The sequence below is a fragment of the Ailuropoda melanoleuca genome, chromosome 5 (assembly GCF_002007445.2).
Source record: "Ailuropoda melanoleuca isolate Jingjing chromosome 5, ASM200744v2, whole genome shotgun sequence".
Classification (NCBI taxonomy): domain Eukaryota; kingdom Metazoa; phylum Chordata; class Mammalia; order Carnivora; family Ursidae; genus Ailuropoda; species Ailuropoda melanoleuca.
Genome location: NC_048222.1, coordinates 109349014 through 109359157, shown reverse-complemented (window position 1 = coordinate 109359157; position 10144 = coordinate 109349014).

Here is a 10144-nt window from a genome sequence, read left to right as displayed (position 1 = left end):
CGATGAACCTACATTGACACATCATTATCCCCTACAGTCAGCAGATTACATTAGGGTTCAGGCTTGGTGTTGTACATTCTGTGGGTTCGGACAAATGTATAATGACATGTGTCCCCCACTCTATGTCATGCAGAATAGATTCACTGCTCTGAAAACCCTCTGTGCTCTGCCTACTCATTCCCCCAGCTCCTGGCAAGCGCTGATCTTTTTACTGTCTCCATAGTTTTGCTTTTCCAGAATGTCATATCCTTGGAATCACACAGTGTATAGCCTTTTCAAGATTGTCTTCTTTCACTTTCTAAGATGCATTTAGGGTTCCTCATGTCTTTCATGGCTTGATAGCTCATTTCTTTTTAGCACAGAATAATATTCCATTGTCCAGACGTACCACGGTTTATTTACCCATTCACCTACTCGAGGACATCTTGGTTGCCTCCAAGTTTTGGCAATTACGAATAAAGCTGGGGAGACTTCTGGTTTCTGATTCCACATAGAAGGAGCTTGGAAGTTGCCAGTCCAAGCTCACAAGTAAAAAGCCAAATAGACTAAAATATCAACAATTCCTCTTGGTTGTATAGGAGAGGGGAGGACACCAGGCAAACCCCTACAACTGGAGAATCAGACAAGCGAGGACAGCTCACCAGAGCAGACACCAGTGAGTGGGAATCTCAGCGGTAACCAGTGTCATGGTCAGAAAACCCGAGCTGTAATTGCCAACTGTTGGAAGCACAGGAGTTAAGACCCTCCAGGGGTACCCAATCACGAGGAGGCCTCCACAATACCATGCGCTTTACCTCCAAGAGCCTGACCAAATTCTCGTAGAAAGTATCGGGGGGAAAAGTCCCCTCATCCTTCCTGCAGAGGAAAGGTAAAAGGAATGAGTTTGAAATAATGCCAGAGCACCTTGTTCTTTATAGCCATGCTTGCCCTCAGGAGAAACAGGTTAACCTAATCTGCGGGGGTATTATCAGATCCTGACTGACGGAAGGAAGGGAAATGCCCTAATCCAGCCCACTCTGGCCATCCTGACTCACCGAAGTGGGGGGGGGGCAAAAAAAGGAGAAACACTCTTGAAGTTCACTGTCCAGAGACACAGGCTCACTAAAAGACCGAGACCTAATCATAGGATTATAGAACACTTCTATGTGTATCTTTATATTTAAAGTGTGTTTCTTGTAGATGATATACACTTGGGTCTTGCTTTTTTATCTGCACTAACAATGTCTTTCGATCGGTGAATTTAAGCCACTGACGTTTTAAGTGATTATTTATAAAGTTGGACTACTAATCACCAAGTTGTTACTGTTTTCTATTTTTTGCCCTTCTCCTTCATTCTTATTTTTGTTTTCCACACTTTTTCTGTCTTTCGTGGTTTTTATTGAGCAATTTATGATTCCATTTCTCTCTCTTTTTAGCACATTACTTATACCTTTATAAAAAAAGTTTTTTTAGTGGTGGCCCTAGAAACAATACACATGTACAACTAATCCAAGTTCACTTTCGAATATTACACCACTTCACAAGTACTGTAAGTACCTTGTAATACAATAATGTGAATTTCTCCATTGTCCCTTATATCATTCGTGTCATTCATCTTACTTATAAACATATATAAGCATATATATGTATATATATGACACATATGTAAGCTTACATAATCAAATACATTGTTGCTGTTATTATTTTGATCAAATTATCTATCAGATCAGTTAAGAATAAGGAAAATAAAAGACTTATTGTACCTTCACTGATTTATTCTCCAATGCTTGTCCTTTCTTTCTGTAGACCCAAGTTTCTGGCCTATGTTATTTTCCTTTTGTCTGAAGAACTTTTTACATTTTTTTTGCACGACATGTCTACTTGCAACAAATTCTCTCAATTTTTCTCTGTCTGAGAAAGTCTTTATTTCTCCCTCACTTTTTAAGGATAATTTTTCAGGGTACAGAATTCTAGGTTGGTGGATTTTTTTCTCTTAACATTCAAAAGATTTCACTCAACTGTCCTGTGGCTTCTGAGAAGAAGTTGGATATAACTCTTATCTTTGCTTCTCTTTAGGTAAGGTATTTTTTTACTCTGACTTCTTTCAAGATTTTTCTTTTATCTCCGAATTACTGTAGTTTTGAATATGGTATGGGTAGGCGTACCTTTAAAAAGTTGTTTATCTATTTGGTTGTGTTTGTGTTTGGTTATAGATCCTTCTCGGTTCTCTAAGCTTCCTGAACCTGTGTTTTGATGTCTGTCTGATGTTAATGTGGGGGAAATTCTCAGTCATTATTGCTTCAAATGTTACTTCTTTTCCTTTCTCTCTTTTTTTTCCACCTGGTATTCTGACTACACATATGCTACATCTTTTCTCGCTGCCCCACAGCTCTTGGATATCGTGTCTTGGGGTTTTTTCCCTCAGTGCATTCTTTCTTTGCTTTTCAGTTTGGCGAGTTCCTGTTGTCCTATCAAGTTCAGAAAGTCTTTCCTCAGCTATGTCCAGTCTACTAATGAGCCATCAAAGGCACTCTTCATTTCTGTTACAGTGTTTATTGCTACCGTCCCTTTTCCATTCTTTCTTAGAATTTCCATAACTATGCTTACATCGTCTCCCCGTCTTGCATATTGTCTACTTTTCCCATTAAAGCCCTTGGCGTATTAGTCATAGATTAAAAAAAAAACCCATTATGATAATTCCAAGTTTCTGCCATATCTGACTCCTGGTTGTGATGATTGTCCAATTTCTTCAAACTGTGCTTTTTGACTTTTAGTATGGCTAGTAATTTTTTGTGTAGAGGTGGACATGATATCCTGGTTCAAAGGAACTGTGCTAAGTAGGCCTGTAGTAATGTAGTGGTAAGGTGGGGGGGGGGAGCATTCAGTCCTTTGGTGAGATTGTGTCCTGGGTTGTAAATGTTACCAGTGCTTCTCAGTCTCCCATTTCCTCTTAGGTGGAACAGGACAGGCAGAGGGGATGGAGTTGGGTATTTCCCGTCCTCTCCCAGGTAGGCGAGGCTCTGTGAAAGCAGTTCTGCTCTGGTAAGTTGCAATTCTCTGTATTCTCATGTCTCTGTCTCCAGCTTTAGGGGAAGCAATTTGGCCTGTGACCTCCATCGTTCAATGGATCTAAGAAGAGTTGTTGATTTTTCAGCTTTTTACTTGTTGTTAGGTTGGAGTGGCAACTTCTAGTCTTCCAAGTTGCAGGTTGAGAAACCAGGAATTTCCACCTTTTTAAAATAGCTTCACAGAATCTCAGTTATGGTTGTCCCATACTTTAACCAGTCATCTGTTATCACGGACACTTGTCAATTTTTTTTTGGCTACCCGGCTTCCGTGGCACCTTGGTTTCCTTGTATTTAGTCTTGGTGGGACTTAAATCCTGTGTCTGCCTCTCACTAAGGGAGTCAAAGGGGCCAGTCTTTCCTCTCCTTGCCCTAGATACGGACAGAGTTCACCCAGTCAGATGCTCTCTGCTGGGACTTTGACCCGAGGAAAAGCACTGGAATAAGCTATACGAGATCCTTCATCCAGGCAAACATGTCCTGATTAAACATTCCTGTTATTAGTTATTGGCTGTGGTTCCTGCTTCCATGGGCCTCAGAATCACCTGGATTTTCAAGTAGGCACTTCAGACCCTTGTTGATCTTTAAGTCTCTGAGAGCCTCTAATAAGTTGGCCAGACCTGATTTCTTTTCTTTCTACCCAAGAACCCTAATCTGGGCTCCCACCTTTTCATGTCATGCCCCACACAAAAATTTATATGAGAAGTATACTTTTATGGCTCCTTTGGATAAACCATAGACCCCTGCTAGCTGTCCTATGAGCTGAAGTACCCAGTCTCAACACACCCGCACCCATCCTCAGCTCACCAGTGGACAAGGCCCACTGGGTGGCAGCTCTGCCCTCCCTTACCTGTTGATGTATATTTGGATTTTTTTCCCATTTTGCCCCACAAGAAACTATATTATAATAGATGTCCTATGATGTTCTTTTTAGTTCTCAATTAACTTAGTGCATTTAAAATATCCCCCCAATTTAAGCCACAGTGGATTTTGAGAAATGCACTTATTATAAACCAAAAAGGTATCTGTACTTTCTCCCTGGCTTACCAAGAATGTTCCTACTAGCTGTAGGCAAGTAGCCTGTACCGTACTGGATGATGGCAAATGTTTTGCTATCCTCTGTGAAAACGGATGGACCACATCACACGGAGGACTCAGGGTGCCCTGTCTGGCGGTTACAGGTATCTATCAGATCGTCACAGACTCCCGTGTCCTGTCCTAGCTGTGAGGCCTTTGCAGAACTGTGGTGGAGATGTTAGGGCCGCACAACAGTTATCAAGGACTCACTGTTTGTGGCATGGTCCGCTTTAGGTGCTATCCCTGTCCCATCAGTCCTCTGAGGAAGATCACCTTATCAGCCCACATCGACATATGAAAAATGGAGCTAAGAGAAAGGAAACAACTTTCCCAGGGTTGCCTGGATAGGCAGTAGTGGAGCTAGGAGTCGAACCCACAACTGTCTTGTTCCACAGCCCTCAGGAACAAGTGGTATAAGACAGATAGCTTTAATTTAGCATTTTAGGATCTATTTTACCCATTTTACATCTCTCAGACATACAGTATTGGTACCTGTTTTGGTTTTTCAATGAAGACATAGCAGTTGTTATAAAGATAGAACAATGTCATTCCTTTAAAAAATGAAAAAAAAATCACAGGCAAGTAGGAACAGGAAGGAAAAGGAAGAAAAATATGTCACAGTAATCCCATTGTTCCAAACCATCTCTAACATTTTGAAAAAATTCTCGCTTGTATTTATACTAGAAATACAATTATTTATTTTATGGAGTTAGGACATACTGTAGATAGTGTTTTATATCTTCTATTATGCAAATTTTTGTTATAAAATTTTATTTTATTATAAAATTTTTACTGTATTTTTAAATAATGTTCAAAGCTTGATTTTTAATGACTCCATATGAGCCCACAGACTTGGGTATTCTATCATTTATTTAGCACTTCCCTTTTGTTGACATTTAGGTCAATGTGGATTCTTTGAAGAAATAACTATTGCTATGATGAACATCCTTTGTGTTTTCAATCCTGGTTTTCTGAAACTCTAGTCAACTCAGAAAATCCTGAGCACCTGTGCTCATGCCAGTCCATGCTGATGACAAATCTTGGAGCTGGGTACATGTAGCCTAACAGGCCCATTCCCTTCCCTCTCTAATGAAAATAAAAAACACGGGAAAATGAATGGGGAGAACATCAAACAGATGTTCACACTTAAACCCTTACACTTAAATGGCATTCGGTGCCTTCTCATTACCACCCTTCTGCAGCTGAACTGGGTACATTAAAGGTGGGTCCAGGGATCATACATGAATTCAAAGAAATGCATCAATTATAGATATAGTTCACAATCAATTGTTATCATATGTTAAAATTTCCTTTTACTGCTTTGCTCCATTTTAAATCTTGAAACTTTCATCATCATCTTCTTCATCATCGTCTTCATTGTCATTCCATAATGTATTCTCATGTGATTAATCTGACATGCCCTATTTTTTAAGTGACATTTGAATTGTGTTTTGGAATCACTTGGAAGAAAATTTTTAAAAATTATTATTATTATTATTTTATAGTCTTTGGAACTCAAAGGCCCAAAGTTTGTTTTTTTGTGATTGAAAACGGTATCATTTTCCGGACTAATCATTGTATCCTACCTGACATGGTTTACTTATTGATAGAACATTCATTGGACCCTGGTCCTTGGACTCTGGTTTGCTGGTATTGGGTCACAAATGGTTTTCTTCCCTCAGAGCAGTTTCTGCAAAGGAACATGGAGGACAGCCTCCACCATTTTCATTCACTGTGTCTTTTTTTTTTTTTTTTAAGATTTTATTTATTTATTTATTTGACAGAGAGAGAGGCAGCGAGAGAGGGAACACAAGCAGGGAGAGTGGGGGAGGGAGAAGCAGGCTTCCAGCGGAGCAGGGAGCCCGATGTGGGGCTCGATGCCAGGACCCTGGGATCAGGCCCTGGGCTGAAGGCAGACGCTTAACGACTGAGCTACCCAGGCGCCCCATTCACTGTGTCTTTGTATTGACACATTTGTAGGAGAAATTCCCTGAACCCGTGTTTCCTAAAGTGTGTTCATGGAATAATTTTTTTTTTTTAAAGCAATAAGGCTCCAAAGACAGGATGCCCTGTAGTGGTTGGCCTTGCTCAGGCATTGGAGCCAGGCTTTCCCAGTCTGCACACCTGCTCTTCCTCTCACAAGCTTCAATGTCCACATTCTCCAAGTGAGGGTAATTGTACTTACATCTTACCATTGTCATGAGGACTAAAGGAGGTAGCAAATGTGTGTGTGTGATGTTGTATGTGCTAAGTTTGGGGAACTCTGCTTTGTACATTGCAAGCATTCTCAGGACCTGTGGATGGGCCAATATGCTTTCTGAATCTCTAAGAAGAATTCCCCTCAAACTGGACCAGAAAACCCCCTTCAAGGAGTGTTTCCCAGGACTCATGTTGCAGAAGACCTTTCTGGGAAGCACAGCCCCAAGCAAACTCTGTGATGTTGGCCAGGACTCTCGGCTTCTCCACCCAGGGTGCATAACTTCAGATTACTTGAAGTTCTCTGACTGCAACTCCACCTGTTGTCGTACCTCCTTTGATGCGATTCACATCTTCGAGGAAGCCTGTGGGGATGAAGGGAAAACAATTTACCCACAAATGAGCCAACAGAGGTGCCTGCGTGCACACAACTGCACAGAGGGTTAGGGTCCATCCGCATAGGGCAAGTGTCAGTAAGTGGGGACAAAGTTTTTAATTTTGTTTTAATTTATTTCACAATTCTGCAAGAGGTTCTCTGTTTAGAACCAAATAGAAATCCTTCAAAACATTTTATTGGGACCAGAATCTCCTTATAATCAGTCATATATGGCCTCTGTGACCTTCTTAAGTATACATGATTCTCCAAACACCATTTCAATTACTTCTATTTTTTTAAAACTTTAAGTAGAGTTTACGCATCATAAAGTTCACCCATTTCAAGTACACAATTTAATTGTTTGTTTGTTTAGTAAATTTACTGAGTTGTGCAACTGCCAGCATAATCTAGCTTTCATCATGGCAGTAGGGTCCCTCATGTTCATCTAGATGCCCGTTCAGTCCCCAGTCCTGCCTCCAGCCCTGGGCACCCACTCATTGACTTCCTATCTCCACAGATTGCCTTTTCTGGACATTTCATAGAGATGGAATCATACAGTATGTGGCCTTTTGTGTTCACCTTCTTTTAATTAACCCCAATATTTTTGAGGTTCATTCATTCTATTGCATGTATCAATAGCTTGTTTCTTTTCGTTGCTGAACAGTGTTCTACTGTATGACTATACCGTATTTTGTTTATCCATCCATCAGTTAATGGACATTTGAGTTATTTCCATTTTTCGGCTGGTAGGAACAGTGCTGCACGTGAATCTTTGTGCGTGTGTAAGCTCTCAGTTCCCTTGGGTAGGTACCTAGGAGTGGAATTGCTGAGTCTCAGCTGCTTATCTGACTTTGGTAAGCGTATGATGAAGAAATCCAGTAAAAATAGATCCATTTCTACCTGATCTACTGAATACAAAGAAATGTTAATGAGGACAAGGAAGAGAACATTAAGCATGAAAGGATGCTGATTTCCTTAGGACATTTATGTTGCCATAGGTGACTTGTTATAAATCTCTTATCCCCAAAGTGAATACTCAAAGCAGGCCCTTGAACAAGCTAGTAGATCCGGTGACTGCCACTCAGCATGTGCTCAGATGGCCCGCTTCTCGTGCCTTCCTGTACCACACAGGCCAGAAAACAAAAATATTTCCCAGACTCTCTTCTAGTTGGGTTCTGGTTGTGAGTTAGGCTCTTCTGATTAGGCCCTGAGACCTGGAGAGTAGAAACGTGGCAAGGCCTTATTCTGGTTATTTGGCTATTGTTCCTGACGAGCATAGGGGGCCCATTGGATAATTCTGCAGCAATGTCCCTGTGTCCAGGCCCGTTTTACACACTTGGAAGAGGGCAGCAGTAATAGTGACTTTCTGGCCCTTTGAATACAGCCAGGGTGTTCTTGTAGTCGGCAGTTCTATCCAGTCCCATCTTCAGGATTATAGGAAGTACCCCTTCCTGTGGGCTAGTCTAGTGATGTGGTGCAGGGAGTCAGTCCTGTAGACCCCGCCTAGAACCAACTTCTGAATGATTTGTAAGGGCCTCATTCCTTTATTAAATTCCTTCTGCTAGACACAACTAGGGTAGTTTCTGTTTCTAGCAACCGAATCCTACTAATTCCAAAACCTCAAAAATATTACTTGGCCACACAAATAGGGTGTCTGATTCCAATTCCCCAGGAACAATTTTTTCATGAGATAAGAATTCACATTTATCATATGGTTTCTTTCATCCATGGAACATAAGAACTAGGAAGATGGGTAGGAGAAGAAAAGGATAAAGCNCTGATTCCAATTCCCCAGGAACAATTTTTTCATGAGATAAGAATTCACATTTATCATATGGTTTCTTTCATCCATGGAACATAAGAACTAGGAAGATGGGTAGGAGAAGAAAAGGATAAAGAATGGGGGGTTAATCAGAAGGGGGAATGAAGCATGAGAGACAATGGACTCTGAGAAACAAACTGAGGGCTTCAGAGGGGAGGGGGGTGGGGGAATGGGATAGGCTGGTGATGGGTGGTAGGGAGGGCATGTATTGCATGGTGCACTGGGTGTTATACGCAAGTGATGAATCATGGAACTTTACATCAAAAACCAGGGATGTACTGTATGGTGGCTAACATAATATAGTAAAAAAGTATTATTATAAAAAAAAAAAAGAATTCACGAGCAAGTGATTTATTAAGAAAATTTTCCCAGGAAAGACTAGTAAGGGTATGGGAGAAGCAGACGGGTGAGGAGAAGAGGCCAAGTGTGGAGGTTATCTCAGGAAAACCCTGCAGAGGCTAGTTTCCAGCCCATCCCACCAGGGAAGGGATGGTAAATACCTCAGATTTGTCCTGATTCAGGGCAAAGGGCCTGGGGCTTCTATTCTCCCGCTGGTCAGTCATTGGTTAAGAGCTGCCCCAGGGGGCCTGGGGCTTCTATTCTCCCGCTGGTCAGTCATTGGTTAAGAGCTGCCCCAGGGGGTGGTTAAGAGCTGCCCCAGGAGGTGCTTCCAGCTCTCTGCCGTTTTGGACAATGTAGTTCTCGCAGCAAGGCTGGTCCTCCAAAGACCTTTGGGTGCTGGCTGTTGAAAGTGACAGCCCATCAAAGAGGAGAAGGGGGCACAAAAACAGCAGGAAGGGAACCGAGGGGGTCTGGGCAGTGCTCAGAGCTACACGGGGCTTGTTGCTAGCCCAGGGCTGAGATTCTAGAGTGCTGGAAGTCCTCAGGTACAGCCGGTTTCCTTTTATCTTGGTGCAATTTGGGGTTAATCTGAAAAACAAAATTGACATCAAGAGGACAACATTCATCATCCACCAGCTAGTTGACTCAATCTTCACTTTATAACTAGTTAGGATTTTCTTAACAATGAGGGTTTGTTTGTCTTTCTGTGTTGGTCTCAGTTACCATTCACGCTGATTGGATTTCTGCTTTTATCAAGGCACTGTTAGGTGTCGGCGTTATGAAGAGACATAGAACCCAAACTCATCAGTGAGGCCACAGAGATCATCAGGCTTCGACCCTGTGTTTCCATTTCCCTGCTCGCCTCTGCAGCTCCAGCCATGCAGAACGTTTGTCAACAGTTCGACTCTGTGTTTCTCCTCCTCTCCTCCTGCCTTCTTGTATGTCCTTTCTTTAGCTTGCATGCATGCCCTTCCTTGTTTCTTTGGCTGTGTGCTGCCTATTCACCAGGATCCAGCTTATGGAAGATGTTGTGGAACGGACCCGACCGTGTTCCCAGCTCCTTCTCCCTTGTTCATTTCTCCTGTCAAGGACAGAGAGGATCCCTTTTGCAGTCTTCCTCTGCCTCCATGGTTGACCATGTACTCAGTGCTAGCCAGAGAAGCAAAGGGGATATCTAGCTACTTGGGGCTCGTGCATTTTCATAAAAGGGACAAGCACAAGAGGAGAGAAGCTGGGGCTGCCTCTTCCCCATTCTTCCTTTCTTGAACGTGGATGGACCCGATGCTA